Source organism: Pseudorca crassidens, chromosome 4, assembly GCF_039906515.1.
Source record: "Pseudorca crassidens isolate mPseCra1 chromosome 4, mPseCra1.hap1, whole genome shotgun sequence".
Taxonomy (NCBI): domain Eukaryota; kingdom Metazoa; phylum Chordata; class Mammalia; order Artiodactyla; family Delphinidae; genus Pseudorca; species Pseudorca crassidens.
This window is the reverse complement of record NC_090299.1, coordinates 136,911,996-136,933,591: the sequence shown is the minus strand read 5'-3', so window position 1 is coordinate 136,933,591 and position 21,596 is coordinate 136,911,996. Positions and strand designations below refer to the sequence as shown.

The 21,596-nt window shown below is 39.1% G+C and overlaps 1 long non-coding RNA gene across 4 annotated transcripts in view; it reads left to right on the top strand.

The window, feature by feature from the left end:
• The window catches only part of LOC137224002 (uncharacterized), a 117,043-nt gene that overhangs the window by 31,234 nt on the left and 64,213 nt on the right, over positions 1–21,596 (top strand). Inside the window, exon 3 of one of the 4 annotated variants that reach the window (XR_010943176.1) lies at positions 7,837–7,893. The exons of 2 other annotated variants lie outside the window; for them this stretch is intronic. This is a non-coding gene — a long non-coding RNA (uncharacterized lncRNA). Of the gene's footprint in view, positions 1–1,072; positions 1,171–7,836; positions 7,894–21,596 lie in introns of those variants that run through there. One more of the 4 variants, XR_010943178.1, reaches the window with a different exon arrangement.

The following is a 21,596-nucleotide window of genomic DNA, read 5'->3' as shown; positions in this document are numbered from 1 at the left end:
AAAGTATACTTATGGTTAGTTCTGGTGGCCGCAGTTCAGCACATTGGCCGGTAGTACTGAAAGCTGTAGGCTCACCCTGCACCAATAAGCACAAAGTTTGGCAGGAGTATAAGGAAATTTCTTCTTCTGAAACAGAAAATATTCTGCTCCTCTGAGCCTTAAGTGCCTGGAGTGGGTCCTTGGGTGCCCCTCTGTCCACAGGCATCTGCCTCTCCTTTGCCCCCCAGGAATCTGCCCTGCAATTTCCTGTTGGACTTGAGCCAAATCAGAATCTGTCCTTTTCCAGTCAATTGGTGCAGACACCAATAGTCTCTTCTTGACCTTCCACAATTTTCAAGTTCCTTAGAACAATCATTTTAGAATAAAATTTGCTCAGGGACTGATTCATATTTCAGATTTATGGTGCTGTTCTTTATTGATATTCACTCCTAAGGCGATCTCATCTAGTATCGAGACTTTAAGTACCATCTATGTGCTGACACTCCCATATTTATATCTCTGGCCTGGACCTTTCCTCTGAACTCCAGATTGGATTTCCAATCACCTACTTCACACCTCCACTTGGTGTCTAAAAACATCTCACACCTAACATGTCCAAACAGAAATTCCTGTTTTTCCCACCAAACCTGTTTTTTTCGAAGTCATCTCCAACTCCATGAATGGCAACTTCATTCTTAAGTTACTCAGTCCAAAAACTTGGGATTATTCTTTTTTCCTTCTTTCACAACCCTTATTCAACTCCTCAGCAATTCCTATCAGATTTACTTTAAAAAATGTTTCCGAAATCTGATCCCTTTGTGCCAACACCACTACCAAGCTGGTCCAGGACAACATTGTCCTTCATCTGAATTATTGTAATAATATTCTAACTGGTCTCCATGTCTGTTGTCACCATGGAGTTTCCTGTGTGATCCTTTAAAAATGTAAATCAGAATCAAACCTTCTGGAATCTTCCCAACATATGGAGGTTAAAACAAAACCCTTAAAATAACCTACAAACCCCTATGATACGTACAACCTTCCTACCTCTCTATCCTCATTTTCTAATAGTCTTTCTCTTGCTCTGTTCCAGGTACTGGGCTACTTGCTCTTCCTCCACAATGCCAGGCACACTGTAGTTTCAAGGTCTCTGTATTTTTTGTTCCCTTTTCCTGAAATGCTCCTTCACCAGATTGTCACAAGGTGACCTTCTATATTTGTCTTTCAACTTTCAGATTCTGCTAACTGCTTCCTCCTTTCATTGCCACCTTTGGACTAGGGGTGGTAGCAAAGAGTCTGGAATAATACATTATCACTTGTGATTCTTCCTAAATCTCATTTTAGTAAATTGTCCTTTTGTTATACGCCTCCTTTGAATTATTCTAATTTGAATGTGCTCTTTCCTGTTGTGACCCTGAGTGATGCAATAATTAGTATTACATTTTGTATTTATTGATACTGGAAGTGGCCACAGGAAATAGGCCTTCCAAATGGGACTGTGATATTGAGTTTCTCCTAAATTCATGGAACACAGAGATAATCATCCTGCTAAGGGAAAGTGGATACAGAGGTATTTCTATTACCCAATTTATCATCACTGATGGTGGTAGAGAATGATGTGCAGTTGGAGGGGATAGAAGTGGGAGATCACTATGGCAGCAATAGAGATTATAAAGCATGTGGAATAAGCTGACTTCGTTTTTCACTCAAGGGCTTACTTAGGGGAAAAAGAAATTAGGAGATACAAATTTATATAACACATATGGAGAACAAGAAACTTTGAAGGAGTTATTCATCTTCTACTGTTGCAGGACCTATTTGTCCAAGGCACAAGCCCAGGATGTGATTGTAAGAAGTGGGAGACTGCAGCATCGCTCAAATTCTCCAGTATGTTGTTTCTCAATTAAAAAAAAAAGCTGGTAGAAAATGAGTTGTACTCTGAGGCAGGGGATTTGGACATTTGAGCAGACATTGGGATGAGAACTTTGATCCTCCAAATTCTCTTGAAATCCTCTTGCCTGGGGAGGTAGTCTCTGCTCCATCCCCTCCCTCTGAATAGTCTTCTTCTGCATAAAGGGTTTTCAATGACTGAACCTAAGGCAGTTACCTCGTAACCTGGTGCTGATTTCCCTTAGGACCCAACATCATCAACTCTTATTCTTTCTAGACCTATAATGATAGTTATTTTCTAACCTAGCACAGTTTAAGAAATTCAAGACCTGACTCCATGAGGAAAGAGCATGTAGAAAAGGAAAGAAGAATCAACCAATCTCTATCAGCAGATGCCTGTTTAGTCAAAACCTTTGGGAGGACCCAAAGGGCGCACCATTCACCAAAGGATTAAGAAATGTATTGGTGTGGGGACAGCTGCATGCTTGAAAAGTTCTGTGATGGCTCCTTTTAGGAAAGAGATGATGGAGGGGATGATGCAGTGTAATGGGTTCACTGACCTCAATGAGAATAGTGGAAACCTTAGATTTGTAGAGGATGTTTAGTAGCAATTAACTGTCAGAGACAGGGTGGGTGCTATAATAAGCCACAGGGTTTGAATGATAATCATAAATTTGGATCTGAGGGGTCTGTGACAATGCTGATTTGATGAGGAAGTCCCTAGTAATGAAATAGATGGCAGCCTACTAATGGGCTGTTTGACATATGTAAGTGGAAAAATTATTGGCCCACAGTACAGAAACCTAACTTGAATCTTTGAGGTGAACTTCATGCCTTCTATCCATTTTCTAAATCCAAATTGATTCATATACCTGAAGTCTCTTAACTGAGGGGTAGTCCACATCCCTTTGAGGAAAGACATTGTAATATGGACTTATCAATCCTGTAAATCTCGTCCCAAGACTTCCCTGGGAGCTCTGAAATAATTTATTATGGTGACTGTGCACTGAGAAAATGATGAATGCCCACACTTCCTGGGGGTTATTTTTGTCTATGAACTGAAGTGAATCCCCTAAGACTAAAAATTCCTTTTGTCCTAATAAGCAGGGGCTCACAGAAACCAAGAAGAGATGAAATCTTGGCTCACATCTAATAGTAGTTCTCAGAAGACTGGGGATAAATACTACAATTAATTCCTTATCTAGAAAGTTTAGGAGAATTAATTTGTTTAAGAAGAGACAAAGTTCCCATATTGGTACACTGACCTATGAAGTGGGGGACGTTATGATAGAAAAGATCAATAGAAACCCCTGAAATGGGCTCCCCTGCTCCACCAATAAGATGATGAACCAAAACAATATCTCATTTCTGAGGATATTCTAAAGATTAGTGTCACTATCAAAATTTTAAGAAATGAAATCATGGCTGTGCTTACCACATATTACTGAACATGCCTATTTGGTTGGTACAAAAGCCGGATGTATCATGGAGAATAACAGTAAACTATAGCAAACTTAATCATGTGGTGATTATATTTGCAGCTGTATTATCATTCCATTTCAATCAGTGAGGAAAATCAGAAGCAGTTCGCATTTACATGGCAGGGATTACAGTATACAGTTACTGTTTGGTCCAGGTGCTATGACAACTCCCCTACTCTACGTTATAATATAATCCAGATGGACCTTGATCACCTTATTTCACTAAACATCTTACTCGCCTACTACATAAAGGTGACGTTGCTAACTGTGTCTGGTAAGTAGGAAGCAGCAAGCACTCTAGATATCTTAATAAGACATATGCATTGTAGAAAGCAGGAATGAAAACTATAAAATTTCAGGATCTGAAACACGAGTGGTCCAGTAGGCATAATGTGACCTCCTTTCTGAAGTAAGGGGCAAGTTGCTACACCTTACACAAAACTCATCACTTAGAAAAAGGTATATACCTAGGACCAGTTAGGATTTTGCAGGCAATGCATATATTTGAGTATGATCCTACTACCTATGTATTGGTAATTTATAAGGTTACAGGTTTTGAGAGGGAAAACTATAGCAAGAATGGGCTCTGTAGCAAGTCTAGATTGCAAATACAGGCTGTTCTGATATCTGGGCCTCTTGATACAGGACACATGAATAAAGGAAGTATTTGTGGCAGACAGAGATGCTCTTTGAGCCTCTGGCAAATTCAATAGGAAAATCAACAGCATAGATACCCAGGTTTCTGGAATAAGGCCACGTCCTTCTTTACTGACAACTATTTTCCATTTGAAAAGCAGCTCCTGGCTTGTTACCAGACACTAAATACTTGACCATGGAAAGTAAAATGACTATGCAATCTGAACTTCCCATTATATCTGAAGTACTATTTCAGCCACAGAAATTAACACTGGACATAAACAACAATTTTATACTATAATTGAAGTAGCATACACAAGTCCAGTCCTAAGCATATTCAATCAACTGCAGGAGCTCAGACTCAGTATTGTACCTGCTTCTACTGCTTTGCCATCTTTCCCTCATTCACATCTATGGCTTCACGGAGAGTTCAAAATGACTAGTTAATTGTGGAAGCAAAAGCATGGACCTGATTTAGGGATAGATCTGCGTGCTCTGCTGGCATCAGCTGAAGAAGGATGGACTTTGCAAAACAATCACACTCAGTGGTGACCCTGAAAGACAGTATGATGGAGTTATTACCACTCCATGATAATACAACAGCTGATGGGACTTCATATGTCTCCTGAGATAAGAATATGTATTTTTCAACTAATGAAGGACAAGAATGAGTGGTGAGGGACAAAGCACATAGGCTGTGCTGAATATCTCTCATATGAAACTGCAGATCAACTTTTCCCCTTCTGAATTTCCATCTCTGCCCAGGGAGACTGATTAGTGTGGTTATGTCACAAGCTTCTCCAACATTCAGCTGAGTAAGGCCAGTAGGGACCACAGGCAGATCAGAACTAGGGGGAGGTCAATGTGTTGATTCCCATGGCTCTTTTCTCATGAGTTCACTTTAAACTAGCTGTGTCTCTTGACTCAACATCACTCTTTATTTCAAGGTAACTATTTCTACATGATTCTCCCCTTTCATGATCTGGTAACTAGTCCCTCCCTTGTCCTTTTAGGCCTATGGGTGATTACAGTACTGTTCTATCCAACTCTGAGTTAACACACCACCCTCGTGTTCCGATCCATCCTACCTACACCTTTGTAAATAGAATCTTCGTTTTAAAAAATCCTCTAAAATTTTCCAATTTGAGAGTACCATCTGTTTCCTATTGGGAAATACACCTCATGCAGTCATCTTTCCTCTCAGCTACACACTGTTTACTATTTAGAGCTCATGCGTTTGCAAGTGACAAAAATATTCCAGCTAACCTTGCTTAAGCTAAAAAGCATAGGAAGTTATTAGCTTGCATCACTAGAAAGCCCAAGGGATAGCAGTTCTGTCTCCAGGCACGGTTGAATCCAAGAGCTCACATGATGTTGACAGGGCTCTCTCCTCTTGGCTCTACTTTTTGTTCCTTTTTAAGCAAGTCCTTTCCACAAAGTGACAAATATGGACACTGGCAGTTCTGGTTTATAGTGGCTTCACAGGTTGCGGTCCCAGGAAAAAGAGCATGAGAGATAGTGCAAGTGTCCTAACGCCTGTCATGATGTGATTCCAATGGTGAACTGCTGGGTGTCGCTGAGGTTGCTTCCCTGGCTGTCTCATTGGCAGTCACATATGAATAAATGAACAGAACCACTGCAGTTTGACCGAGGAGTGGCTGTAAATAGAAAAGAACATTGCCTGACTCAGAGGAGTACCATCTCTCAATCCTCAATTAGAGCTCATTCTCTTTGAAGTAGTATAGACTTGAAAATAAGGAAGGATGCTGATAATAGAGTGACTAGGGCAAACTAACGGCCAGCTTCTGTTTTGACTGGAATGCTCTTCTTGCTAGAATGTGGCATCACTTGTCTGCCTCAGAAGAAAAGCTGATTCAGCAAATCCATTTGGAATGGCCTCTCAGCCTCCATCTGATTGCCAAGTTCAATAGTATTGTAAAGAGGGATTCCCTTGGGTAAACAGTGACGTAGATTTGTTCTAAGGACTTTATAAAAGGCAAAAAAAACCTTTTGGCAATGTTGCGTTTCTTCTTTCTGCAGATATGACTTGGAGCAGTTTGTGTGAGCTCTTGGGGTGAAGGGAACTGGAAGGGAGCAAACCTTGTCTAGGATGGAGCATGTACTCCACCCTCTGTAATACAGAATAGATAACACAGCTGGATTATAGCAACAAAGGGAACAGACAGGTAGGATGGAGTGAGCTCCTGAAGGGAAGAGTCCCCATTAACGTAATTAGTAGAGCCATGGAAAACCTTGGGGGTTTCTTATTAAAGTACAACGTGAGAGTGGCAGGCATGGAAAATAGCTTTGGCCATGGTGTTAAGAGACTGGCAGGAAAGAGGTTATTACTGTCCAAGAAAGGAGTGCTGGGGGGTCTAGACATGGGAATAAACAGTTTATTGGAGAGAAAGTAAGACAGAGAGGTAAAGAAATTGCTCTCTGCTGCAAACAAAATAATATGTGCTAAGAAATAGTAGACAGAACTCATTTGCCTCTTAAATTCTTGTTTGCACACATCAAGCCAGGAATCAAAGTCCTATAGAAAGACACATTGCATCTTTCGTAGAACATATAACATTTTGTGACTGGAGCTTTTAGCATCCTTTACTCAACAGATTTTTGTTAAATTCTTTATTGACTACTATGTATTTAGTAGCTACTAGGACAGGTAGTGTAATAATACAATAGAAAAATATGGGTTTTGGTGTCTGGTAGGATGGGTTTTAAATACCTATTCTGTCACTTACTAGCTTTGTGCTTTTGGCCAAATATCTGAACTTCCTGTGTTAAAGGCAGAACACAATTGCTACCTCATAGGATTGCTGTGGATATTAAATTAGATAGTGCATACCAAGTGGTTGGTACAATAATCACTCAACAAATGGTTGTTGATAGTATTACTGATTCCTTAATGAAAAAGGAACTGTTAGAACCAGAATGGCATCATAGTTTGTTGCCATGTATATCAATGTTTATTCCCACTTCTCTTTCCCCACAACCATAAATTATTTGAACAAACTGAGCCTGTTAAGGTTCAACACTTTTTACTTTCGTAGCCTTTTGGGAAAGGAGTTTGTGGCTTCTCCGTGGTGTAGCTTAATCCCCCATTGGGATCAAAAGGTGGTATATACTTTGTCTGTCAATCTGGCTCACAGCCTTCACCAGAGGAGACATAGACTACCTCTGCTAAGGAAAATAGCTGTAGTGTGAAATTTCTGGTTGCCAGCATGGGTGTGTTCCTATTCATCCCAATAGCTCAATATTTTCATTGTGTATTTAAATGTCAGTGTAGCTTAACCTCTTGGATCTCCCCTCATTTTGCCACCAGATAAGCCACTGGTGCAGAACTTGTTGTTTATTGCTGTTGCTGTTGTTACATTAGCAGATGAGAGGGGCACATTTAAATGGCATATTTGTGCCCTTATTTTAATGGAGTGAGTTAGCTAGGAGGATGGTGCTATAGCAACTGGTTACACAAGTGTGCCGGCAGGAGAAAACTTCTGAGTTAGGGGAAAGTGTCTCTTTTTTTAACTTTCATGCACACTCTTTAAAACATGGTTACAGCAAATTGTTTCCCCCTTTGCTATTGGTATCTCAAGATAGTTTTTCAGTTTAAAATTTGACTTATTGAAATCACATTTTGAAAGTTGGAACTTAGAATCGAATATAAGAAAATGCTTTTCTTGATCATTTTTTAATCAGAGAAAGTATATGGTGGCTGCTGTTCATGGATTATCCATTTCGGAAATTATCTGTTTGCTTTTTGCTCTTTCTAATTCAGAACTATGTATCCTGCTTTCATTTTCTTCTCAGTTACTTTGTACTTACAACTTCTTTCTGATTTTCCTAGGTACATAAAAGAGAAATCTTGAGATGTGCATAAGAGCAACACCAAACAGGGACACAGGTATGTAGAGCAGAAGGGCCTCATTAAAATTATATTGTTGTTTTTTAAGTTACTTAAAAATGAATAATGACCTTTTAAAACTCAGAACATTTTTTGATTTTAATTAATACTTTTATGTCTTTGTTTAAAACCTCCATGCTGGACATTTTCAGGTTGCAGGGAAGAGAGGCATGCTCAGGGTATCAAAGGTCACAGTGTTTATGGGGAAAAGATGTCGAAGCGAACGCAAAATCACTAGAGTTCTTGTGACCTGATTCTTGGTCAGATTTCAGGAACTGGTGCCTGTAAATCTTCCATCACTATGGTGTCTCAGATACTCCACCTCTATTTCTATTACTTCTCCTTCTCCTGCCATTAAGGACCAACTGACCCTGTGAAACTCAAACTTTGTGAGTTTAATCCTGTGAAGACAGACTGTGGGATGGAAACTGCAAGAGGAGATATGGTTTGATGCCCTTTGTGAACACCTCTTCTGCATCAAAAAACCTGGTTCACCTGTGGCTCAGGTACCATTCTTTGGTCCAATCAGCTGTGGCCAGAAGAGCAGGATTACGTACATAAGGCATGAGATCACATGCCTGAAGGGCCATCTGGTACAACTTATGGTGTCTTATGCCTATTACCTCTTTCTTAGCAAAGGACATGGTCATGGCAAATGTTCGAAGCAAGATAAAGTCCTCTTCAGTGTATGTCGTAACTCAAAATGCAGAATCTAGAAATTCCAAGAACTTAAAACACATACCCTTCTTCACACCCATTAGATGACTGCTATTAAAAAACCAGAAAATAACAAGTGTTGGCAAGGATGTGGAGAAACTGGAACCATTGTGCACTGTTGTTGGGAATGTAAAATGGTGCAGCTCCTGTGGAAAACAATGTGGTGGTTCCTCAAAAAATTAAAACTAGAACTGCCATACAATTCAGCAATTCCACTTCTGGGTATATATACAAGAGAACTGAAAACAGAAGCTCAGAGATATCTGTGCACTCATTTTCATAGCAGCACTATTAAACTATGCACTTCCACTAAAAGGTGGAAGAAACCCAAGTGTTCATCAATGGCTGAGTAGATAAGCAATAGAATATTATTCAGCCTCAAAACTAAAGGAAGTTCTGACACATGCTACAACATGGATGAAACTTGAGGATATTATGCTAAGTGAAATAAGCCAGTCGCAAAAGGACAGTACTGTACCATTGCACTTCTGTGAGCTACCTACAGTAGTCAGATTCATAGACAGAGATAGTAGGATGGTGGCTTCCAGGGTCTGGTGGAAGGGGAGAAGAATGAAGAGCTATTATTTAACAGATGCAGAATTTCACCTTCACAAGATGAAAAGATTTCTGGAGATGGATGGTGGTGATGGTTGAACAACAATGTGAATGTAGTTAATGCCACTGAACTATGCGCCTGAAAATAGTTAAGATGATAAATTTTATGTAAAAAATTTTTGAAATGGCAAAATACCCCACACACATCCAAAAGACACTGGAGTCACACATGTGCACATGCACGTGTGCGTGTGCGCACCCACCCACCCACACACACACACACACACACACACACTATCACACCTATGGAAGAGTTAGCTCTGAGTAGTGGTAACGTGGGCAGACCAGTCTATAATCAGGCTGCCTGGGCTCAAATACTGCCTCTAGCATCTGACAGCTGTATGTCCCTAGACGACTTAACCTCTCTGGGCTTCAGTTTCTTCATCTGTGAAACAAGGATAACACGATTTAACTCATGAGGAAAATCATGAGGATTACTTGAATTAATACAGCATTTAGAATAACCTCAGAAACATGCCATGTGCTCAGGAAATGATAGCTGTTCTTACTATTTGGGTATGCATAAAATGCGATACTTTATTGAGTATATCAAAGATGGGTGACTTTGGCAAGCGCAAATTCTTTTACAATCTGAAATAAGGAATTTCTAATAGAAGGTACTAATATCCTAAATGTGAAAGAACAAAAGCTCTTTGTTTTGGGAACATAATGGTTTTGTTTCTTTAGGTCAGAGATGTCCACGAATAAACCCACATATTGTATTCTAAGTAAACATTGTCTTTTGCTTGTAATTATTTTCAGTCTTGCCATTCTCTTAAAGAAAATGTATTTCTACATTGGATATTTTGCTTTCTCAGTTTCAGACAATAGAATTTTTGCTAGCTTTTCTCTCTCAGTTTTTCTGGGTTTGTATTTATTGTAGAATGATTTAGTGAGCTTCTGAAACATGGCTGGGCATATCTAATTTTGCAAACCAGACTAGGCTAGACACAGAGGGATCATATTTGCATAATGGCCACAGTACAGCTAAACTTAAAGCATTTTCCTTTGTATAACAATGACATTCAAATCATTATGCTGCTCAGAAAATAGCAGTAAACTAACCCAGTCAGGTGTCCTAGTTTAATATAACACACTGTGGTCCTTTTCTCCCTCAACATACCTAATGAGTATTCTGTTTTTCCAGTTTTTCATGTCACAGTCCACATAGGGCATTTCAAATGATCATGTGTGTGTGTGTGCTAGTTTGTGTATAGGAGAGTCTTGTTTGAAACAGAATACTTTGTTTTCCTGATTTGTTTTTATTTCTATTGCAATTATTTTCTCAATCTGTATTCTTTTTGAAAATTTTAATTTAATTAATTTATTTTTATACAGCAGGTTCTTATTAGTTATCTATTTTATACATATTAGTGTATACATGTCAATCCCAATCTCCCAATTCATCCCACCACCACCCCCTCCCCCCGATGCTTTCCCCCCTTGGTGTCCATACGTTTGTTCTCTACATCTGTGTCCCTATTTCTGTCTTGCAAACTGGTTCATCTGTACCATTTTTCTAGGTTCCACATATATATGTTAATATATGATATTTGTTTTTTTCTTTCTGACTTACTTCACTCTGTATGACAGTCTCTAGGTCCATCCACCTCTCTACAAATTACCCAGTTTCGTTCCTTTTTATGGCTGAGTAATATTGCATTGTATATATGTATCACATCTTCTTTACCCATTCATCTGTTGATGGGCATTTAGGTTGCTTCCATGACCTGGCTATTGTAAATAGAGCTGCAATGAACATTGTGGTACATGACTCTTTTTGAATTCTGGTTTTTCTCAGGGTATATGCCCAGTAGTGGGATTGCTGGGTCATATGGTAATTCTGTTTTGAGTTTTTTAAGGAACCTCCATACAGTTCTCCATAGTGGCTGTATCAATTTACATTCCCAACAACAGTGCAGGAGGGTTCCCTTTTCTCCACACCCTCTCCAGCATTTGTTGTTTGTAGATTTTCTGATGATGCCCATTCTCATTGGTGTGAGGTGACACCTCACTGTAGTTTTGTCTCAATCTGTATTCTTATTGATGCATTTAAATGATTTTTAAAAGCTTAGTAAATATGCATATATGACCAGTAACAACAGCAATTTGTGTCAGTGTATACAATGGTTTTAGAATAAGTGTCATGTGATTTCAAAATTTTCATTTTAATTAGATATATTGAGAATACAGATATTGTCCTGGCTACCACAATGTCGTGTTTTTCAATGGTATATGGAAAAATCTAAAATTATAGATTTTTGTTGTATTCTTTTTTTCTCTTGAATGATAGTTATGAGCATGAAATTTGGCATCATATAGACCCAGGCCACTTGCTTTGCTATCTGCTATTTGTTTGAATTTGGGGAAATGAGTCTTTCTAACCCTCAGTTTTCCTATTTATAAAGTAGGGTAATAATACCTATCTCTTAGTGTGGTTATTAGGATTAAATGTGAGATCATAGAATATGGCTTCCTTCTCAGGCTGGCTACTCATCATAGTGGCGAGATGGCTAGAAGCAGCTCCAGACTTACATCTGACTGGTTAAATAACTATAAAAAAGAGGGCTACAAAAGGCAAAGGACCAATATTCATTTGATTGTCTCAGATAACAGGTTAAAGTCCAATCTCTATGGCCAGAAGAAAGGCATATATGAAATGGTGAGTCTCAGGCCAACTATTTTTTTTTCAGTTTTTTTTTCTTTTAAGCTGCACTGAAGTATAATCTACATGTGATAAAATTCACCCATTCTATCATACCATTTGATGAGTTTTGATAAATGTATACTATTGTGGAACTGCCCACCACCAGATCAAGGTATAAAACATTTTCATCATCGCAACAAGTTCCTCTGTGCCTCTTATAGTCAAGTCCCTAGCCCCAGCTCCTGTCCATCAATGATGTATTTTTTGTCACTATTGTTTTATCATTTTCTAGAATTTCATGAATTAGATAATTTCATGAATTCGATTATTTCGTGATTTCTGATGAATTGAATCAAACAGTTTTTTATGTCTCCTTTCTTTCATTTAGCATTCTAAATGCTTTTCAGGTTAATCCATACTGCTGCCTATGTAAGTCATTTCTTTCTTTTCACATCTGGGTGGTAATCCATTCTATGGATATGGCACTATTTGCTTTTCCATCACTATTTGACCAATTTGGGTTGTTTCCAGTGTTTAGCTACTATGAATAAAGCTGGTATGAATGTCTATGACAAGTCTTGATATAGATGTATGGTTTTTTTTTTTTTGGCAGGGGGGGAAAACCTAGGAGTGGGACGACTTTTTTTTTGTTTTTTCATTTTAACATCTTTATTGGAGTATAATTGCTTTACAATGGTATGTTAGTTTCAGCTTCACAACAAAATGAATCAGTTATACATATATATATGTTCCCATATCTCTTCCCGCTTGTGTCTCCCTCCCTCCCACCCTCCCTATCCCACCCCTCCAGGTGGTCATAAAGCACCGAGCTGATCTCCCTGTGCTATGCGGCTGCTTCCCACTAGCTATCTACCTTACGTTTGGTAGTGTATATATGTCCATGCCTCTCTCTCGCTTTGTCACAGTTTACCCTTCCCCCTCCCCATAGCCTCAAGTCCATTCTCTAGTAAGTCTGTGTCTTTATTCCTGTTTCACCCCTAGGTTTTTCATGACATTTTTTTTTCTTAAATTCCATATATATGTGTTAGCATACGGTATTTGTCTCTCTCTTTCTGACTTACTTCACTCTGTATGACAGACTCTAGGTCTATCCACCTCATTACAAATAGCTCAATTTCGTTTCTTTTTATGGCTGAGTAATATTCCATTGTATATATGTGCCACATCTTCTTTATCCATTCATCCGATGATGGACACTTAGGTTGTTTCCATCTCTGGGCTATTGTAAATAGAGCTGCAATGAACATTTTGGTACATGACTCTTTTTGAATTTTGGTTTTCTCAGGGTATATGCCCAGTGGTGGGATTGCTGGGTCATATGGTAGTTCTATTTGTAGTTTTTTAAGGAACCTCCATACTGTTCTCCACAGTGGCTGTATCAATTTACATTCCCACCAACAGTATAAGAGGGTTCCCTTTTCTAGGAGTGGGACTTCTGGGTCATGTAATATGTATTTAATTTTATGTGAAACTGCTGGACTGTTTTCCAGAGTTGTACTATTTTTTTCCTTCTAACCAGTGATATATGAGAATTTCAGTTGCTGCACATCTTTGCCCATAGTACTTGGTATTGTCAGTCTTTTAAATTTCAGCTATTGTACTGTGTGTTCTATATCTAGCTGTGGTTCTCATCGCATTTCCCTAATGACTAGTGATGCTAAGCATCTTATAATGTATTTATTTGGTGAAATTTCCTTTTAAATCTTTTCTTCTTTTAAAGATTGTGTCATATGTCTTTCAGTTATTAACTTTTAAGTATTCTCTCTATATTCAGAATGCAAACTCTTTATCAGATAGAGGTTTTGCACATATTTTCTCCAAGTCTGTGGTTTGTCTTTTCATCTTAATGATACTTCTTGAAGAGGAAAAATATTTAATTTAATGATATAAGTTATCATTTAAAAAAACATTTCATACTTTTTATATTCTATCAAATCTTTTCCTACTTCCAGGTCACAAAGATTTGTTTTCTATATTTTATTTTGGAAGTTTAAAAATTTTATCCATTATGTTTACATCTGTAACCCATTTTGAGTTATATGTATATGATGTATGATAAAGATACACGTTCATCGTTTTGCTTATAGCAATCTAGTGTTCCAACACCATCCAACTCCAGCTTTCTTTTGATTAGTATTAATATGTACATCTTATTATGTCTTTTTCTTATTTGTAAGTGTGTTTCCTGTAGGAAGCATATAGTTGGTTTTGTTTATGTATAATTTGACAATCTCTATCTTTTAATTGTTGCTTTTATATCATTTATATTTGGTCTAATTCTTCCCCTCTTCTTGGCAGTATATCACCTATCATATTTTGAAGGCAGCAATTATTAAAACTTCACATTATGATTATTTCTCCTTACTCTGATTCTAGGCTACAGAGGCAAATTTATACTTAGAATTTTTCATTCCATTGGTTTTCTGCAGGACTATAATAATGCAACCAGTAAGAACCACTGTAGTCTGCCTGAGAGTTATATTTCTAATTGTCAATCCATTCATTGATATTCCTGGTTACACAGCTGTCTTTGTAACCAGGGTTGGCCCCAGGAAACTATTCCTTTTGAGTGTGCTGATATCCTTTCAGAACTGAGGTTCATGCCTTTAAACATGATGATCCCACTGAGGTCCTACCACCCTTCGAGGCCCTGAATGGGTGTTCTGCCTTTCCAGATAACTCTCTCCATTTTTGCTCTAACTGAAAAACGAAGTCTGGCTTTAAATGAATGTTTCTTAAAGAGTAGTCTATGGAGCATTTCCATAAGAATCATCTGGGGTATATCTTGTAGTGTAGATTCCTGAACCCAGATTCAGGATAATTGAATTTATCTGTATTTTGACAAGCTCTCTAGGTAGTTTTTGTGCACACTTAAGTTTGAAAACCATCATTCTGTATCATGAACTTTGATAACTAAAGCTATTTAGCATGCATCCTCTTATTTATAATGATATTTATAAATTTTACAAGTGTGTCACTATATTAAAATCTTACAGAGATGATAAACATAGGCAAAATAGATGTTAAAGCATTGAAATTTAAAATAAATTAAAATGGAGGTTCTAATATTTTATACCTATCTTCCAATGGTCATTTGTATCCACTCACTTTGCAGACCCCTGTTCTAAACCTTGGGGGAGCTGGGTTGGCTGAGGTCTATTTTCAATAATTTTATATAAAAGAACTAACACAAATGCTCCAAATAAATTATTGGAGTGTTGATTCTCAACCATGATAATACCCAGCCTAATTAAATATGAATCTAGGATGGGACTCAGGCATAAGTTTTTTGTTTTTTTTTTTTTTTTTTTGTAGTACGCGGGTCTCTCACTATTGTGGTCTCTCTCGTTGTGGAGCACAGGCTCCAGACGCACAGGCTCAGCGGCCATGGCTCACGGGCCTAGCCCCTCCGCGGCATGTGGGATCTTCCACGGACCAGGGCACAAACTCGTGTCCCCTGCATCGGCAGGCGGACTCTCAACCACTGCGCCACCAGGGAAGCCCAGGCATAAGTATTTTTAAAGGTTCCTACATCATCCCAATGTGCAAAAGGTTGAAGATGATGCTGTTAGAGCAATGCTTCTTAAACTTCAGGATGCATGGGAATCACCTGGAGAGCTTGCTAAAGTATGAATTCTTTGGCTCTACTTGCAGATACGTCTAGGTGGGGCTGATTTTTGTGTTTTTAACAAGCTCCCAGGTGAAGCTGATGTCATTGGTCCGTGGTCAGTTAAACTGTATTATGGTGATGGTACAGCCTCTCTAAACTTTCAGACAGGTCTTCACCTCTGATAATATCACCTAATTTTAGTAATTAAAAACTTAGATTCAGGGCGTCCCTGGTGGTGCAGTGGTTGAGAGTCCGCCTGCCGATGCAGGGGACATGGGTTCGTGCCCCAGTCCGGGAAGATCCCACATGCCGCGGAGCGGCTAGGCCTGTGAGCCATGGCCGCTGAGCCTGCGCGTCCGGAGCCTGTGCTCCGCAACGGGAGAGGCCACAACAGTGAGAGGCCCACGTACAGCAAAAAAAAACCCAAAAAAACTTAGATTCATCCTATGCCTACATTAATGAATTGTTCTTTTGAGAAGAAAATATTACTTAAAAACAGTTTAATCATAGGCTCTATCTTACATATTTGAGAAAGACCAATTATCACTAACTGTATACTAGGTCATCCTCACCATATATTCTGTGACCTAAATTAGCATCATGGCCATATCATCTTGGCCATATGATGACCAGGACATATCAACAAGTTTATTAGCCTACATTTTCTCCTTTACTGAAATTTTTGTTTAATATCATATATTCTTGATATAAATGGGGCCTGATTCCTATGATTAAAGGTCCTTCGTTTTTCTGGATTTAGTCTTTCTGGACTTCATTGTACCATTTCTCAAATTGCAAAAATAGTCATAGAGGGGAAATAGGAGTGAGGAGACTTAGTTCTAATCTCACTTTGCCATTAATTCTCTGTGTAAATCTAAAAAATCTCATTTTAAACTTATTGAGCCTCATTTTCTTCATCTATAAAATAAGGAGTTGGACAAAATGAATATTTCTAAGTTCTTTTCCAGTTCTAAAATTGTCTTCTCTATAATTTTGTGATATACCAGACCCAGAGCAAAAAGATATTTATTCTGTGATTATATGTTGGTTCAATAATTCAGTACATTAAAGAAAAAGTAGTTAAAATGCCTAGCTTTCTGGAGTTTTAGCTTTTCAGCTTTTAGGACAGAACAAATGCAATTAAAATGGGTATAGTTCCATAGTGGCTTTGCTTGATCCAGCTGTGGCTAGGAAACCTCTCCACAGAATCTACTTGAAATGATAAAAATCATGAGTTTCAGACTTCCTTGGCAAAACAAAAGGACTCTGTTGTGCTGGTAGAAATTTTGTTCTTCTGTAAAATAGTCTATGTGACAAATAAAGTAACTTGATAACATTATTGCCAGATTCAAAAAAATAAGATTAGTGATTTTTAATAAGGGTACAAACTGGAACTTCTAATCTGTTAGCTCCATATGGCTGTTGGGTATTTGACAGTAACTTATGGCAAGGGAGAATTAAAAAGGTGGGATTTAGTTTATCACTGATATTAAGGATTAACAACCTAGTAACACAGTGATTGGAGAAAAATTAGAAACATTTTAGATTTTTTTTAAAAAGTAGATTATAGAACTCACTCTTAATTACTCAATAATTCCACATCTGGATATATTTCCTAAAGAAACCATTAGAAGCATGGTAAAAACTGCATTCATGAAGACATTGAAGTAGGTTTATATACACATACAATAGGAAAATACTGGATGCAGCCTGATGTCCAATAATAGAGCAGTTAAGTGAATTATTTCATCCATAGGATTGAATAATATGAAGACGTAAACCAAATTATAATAATTATACAAAAACATTGAAAAATAGTTTTAATATGTTAACTGATGAAACCCAAGTTCACAATATGTACTATAATAATCATGATACAAAATCACGACGTAGAATAGAAAGAGACTATACAATTTACAATAGTTATATAAGGATTATGGGTGCCTTTTCCCTTTACTATTCTTACTTTCCATAATGTTTATGTGTTACCTTTATATCACAGGGGCTAAGAGTACAAACTTTGCAGCCATATGCCTGTGTTCAAACCTGGCTCCGCTTCTCAACACCTGGGTGAATTTGAAAAAGTTATTAACCCCTCCTGTCAGTTTGCTCATTTATAAAATGGGTATAATTTTAGCGACTTCTTCATAGGTTGTCAAGATTTAATGAATTACATATAAAATCTCTTAGATCAGAGGATATGGCATCTGGCAAGCTTTATGTAAGTGTTTGCCATTTATCATTGTTGAAAATAATGTGTCTTGTTTCATCTATAATATTGATATCTATTGATAGAAATATCCAGATTTTCTTTCTAAATTTAATGAGTATAAAAGTTCATTTCTTGGGGAGACCTTCAAGATGTCAGGGGAGCAAGACGTGGCGATCATCTTCCTCCCCACAAATACATCAGAAATACATCTATATGTGGAACACCCCCTACAGAACACCTACTGAACGCTGGCAGAAGACCTCAGACCTCCCAAAAGGCAAGAAACTCCCCACGTACCTGGGTAGGGCAAAAGAAAAAAGAATAAACAGAGACAAAGGAATAGGGACGGGCCATCGCCAGTGGGAGGGAGCTGTGAAGGAGGAAAGGTTTCCACACACTAGGAAGCCCCTTCGCCGGCGGAGACTGCGGGTGGCAGAGGGGGAAACTTCGGAACTGCGGAGGAGAGCACAGCAACAGGGGTGCGGAGGGCAAAGCGGAGAGATTCCCGCCCAGAGGATTGGTGCCGACCGGCACTCACCAGCCCGAGAGGCTTGTCTGCTCACCCGTCAGGGTGGGCGGGGCTGGGAGCTGAGGCTCGGGCTTCGGTCGGATCCAGGGGAGAGGACTGGGGTTGGTGGTGTGAACACAGCCTGAAGGGGTTGGTGCACCGCAGCCAGCCGGGACGGAGTCCGGGGAAAAGTCTGGACCTGACGAAGAGACAAGAGACTTTTTCTTCCCTCTTTGTTTCCTGGTGCGCGAGGAGAGGGGATTAAGAGCGATGCTTAAAAGAGCTCCAGAGACGGGCGCGAGCCGTGGCTAAAAGCGCGGACCCCAGAGACGGGCATGAGACGCTAAGGCTGCTGCTGCCACCACCAAGAAGCCTGTGTGCGAGCACAGGTCACAATCCACACCCCCCTTCCGGGGAGCCTGTGCAGCCCGCCACGGCCAGGGTCCCGGGATCCAGAGACAACTTACCCGGGAGAACGCATGGCGCGCCTCAGGCCTGTGCAACGTCATGCCGGTCTCTGCCGCCACAGGCTCGCCCCGCACTCCGTGCCCCTCCCTACCCCCGGCCTGAGAGAGCCAGAGCCCCCGAATCAGCGGCTCCTTTAACCCCGTCCTGTCTGAGCGAAGAACAGACGCCCTCCGGCGACCTACACTCAGAGGCGGGGCCAAATCCAAAGCTGAGCCCCTAGGAGCTGTGAGAACAAAGAAGAGAAAGGGAAGTCTCTCCCAGCAGCCTCAGAAGCAGTGGATTAAAGCTCCACAATCAACTTAACGTACCTGCATCTGTGGAATACATGAATAGACAATGAATCATCCCAAATTAAGGAGGTGGACTTTGGGAGCAACTGTAGACTTGGGGTTTGCTTTCAGTATCTAATTTGTCTCTGGTTTTATGTTTATCTTAGTTTTTAGTATTTAGAGTTTATTATCATTGGTAGATTTGCTTATTGATTTGGTTGCTGTCTTCCTTTATATATATATATATATATATATGTTTTTCCTTTTTCTCTTTTAGTGAGTATGTATGTGTATGCTTCTTTGTGTGATTTTTGTCTGTATAGCTTTGCTTTTACCATTGGTCCTAGGGTTCTGTCTGTCTGTTTTTGTTTCTTGTTTTTGTATACTTTTTAGAGCTTGTTATCATTGGTAGATTTTCTTGGTTTGGTTGCTCTCTTCTTTCTTTTTTTTATTACTTTTAATTTTTTTTCTTTTTAATAAATTAAAAAAATTTTTATTTTAATAACTCTTTCTTCCTTTCCTTTCCTTTCCTTTCCTTTCCTTTCCTTTCCTTTCCTTCTTTTCTTTCTTTCTCCCTTTCCTTCTGAGCTGTGTGGCTGACAGGGTCTTGGTGCTCCAGTCGGGAGTCAGGCCTGTGCCCTGAGGTGGGAGAGCAGAGGTCAGGACATTGGTTCACCAGAGACCTCCTGGCTCCACGTAATATCAAACAGCGAAAGCTATCCTAGAGATCTCCATCTCAACACGAAGACTCAGCTCCACTCAACGATCATCAAGCTACAGTGCTGGACACCCTATGCCAAGCAACTAGCAAGACAGGAACACAACCCCACCCATTAGCAGAGAGGCTGCCTGAAGTCATAATAAGGTCACAGGCACCCCAAAACACACCACCAGATGTGGTCCTGCATACCAGAAAGACAAGATCTAGCCTCACCACCAGAACACAGGAACCAGTCCCCTCCACCAGGAAGCCTACACAACTCACTGAACCACCCTTAGCCACTGCGGGCAGACACCAAAAACAGTGGGAATTATGAACCTGCAGCCTGTGAAAAGGAGACCCCAAACACAGTAAGTTAAGCAAAATGAGAAGAGAAACACACAGCAGATGGAGGAGCAAGATAAAAACCCATCAAACCAAACAAATGAGGAGGAAATAGGCAGCCTACCTGAAAAAGAATTCAGAGTAATGATAGTAGAGATGACGCAAAATCTTGGAAATAGAATGGAGAAACTACAAGAAACGTTTAACAAGGACCTAGAAGAACTAAAGAGCAAACAAACAATGATGAACAACACAATAAATGAAATTAAGAATTCTCTAAAAGGAATCAATAGCAGAATAACTGAGGCAGAAGAATGGACAAGTGACCTGGAAGATAAAATATTGGAAATAACTACCACAGAGCAGAATAAAGATAAAAGAATGAAAAGAATTGAGGACAGTCTCAGAGACCTCTGGGACAACATTACATGCACCAACATTTGAATTATAGGGGTCCCAGAAGAAGAAGAGAAAAAGAAAGGGACTGAGAAAATATTTGAAGAGATTATAGTTGAAAAATTCCCTAATATGGGAAAGGAAATAGTCAATCAAGTCCAAGAAGCACAGAGGGTCCCATACAGGATAAACCCAAGAAGAAACATGCCAAGACACATATTAATCAAACTATCAAAAATTAATACAAAGAAAAAACATGAAAAGCAGCAAGGGAAAACAACAAATAACACACAAGGGAATCCCCATAAGGTTAACAGCTGATCTTTCAGCAGAAACTCTGCAAGCCAGAAGGGAGTGGCAGGACATATTTAAAGTGATGAAAAGGAAAAACCTACAAACAAGATTACTCTACCCAGCAAGAATCTCATTCAGATTCCACAGAGAAATTAAAAACTTTACAGATAAGCAAAAGTTAATAGAATTCTGCACCACCAGTACAGCTTTACAACAAGTGCTAAAGGAACTTCTCTAGGCCGGAAACACAAGAGAAGGAAAAGACCTACAAAAACAAACTCAAAACAATTAATAAAACGGTAATAGGAACATACATATTGATAATTACCTTAAATGTAAATGAATTAAGTGCTCCAACCAAAAGACATAGACTGGCTGAATGGATGCAAAAACAAGACCCATACATACGCTGTCTACAAGAGACCCACTTCAGACCTAGGGACACATACAGACTGAAAGTGAGGGGATGGAAAAAGATAATGCATGCAAATGGAAATCAAAAGAAAGCTGGAGTAGCAATTCTCATATCAGACAAAATAGACTTTAAAATAAAGGCTATTACAGGAGACAAAGAAGGACCCTACATAATGATCAAAGGATCAATCCAAGAAGAAGATACAATTGTAAATATTTATGCCCCCAACATAGAAGCACCTCGATACATAAGGCAAATGCTAACAACCACAAAAGGGGATATCGACAGTAATAGAATCACAGTAGGGGACTTTAACACCCGACTTTCACCAATGGAGAGATCATCCAAAATGAAAATAAATAATGAAACGCAAGATTTAAATTATACATTAAGCAAGATTGACTTAATTGATATTTATAAGACATTCCATCCAAAAACAACAGAATACACTTTCTTCTCAAGCGCTCATGGTACATTCTCCAGGAT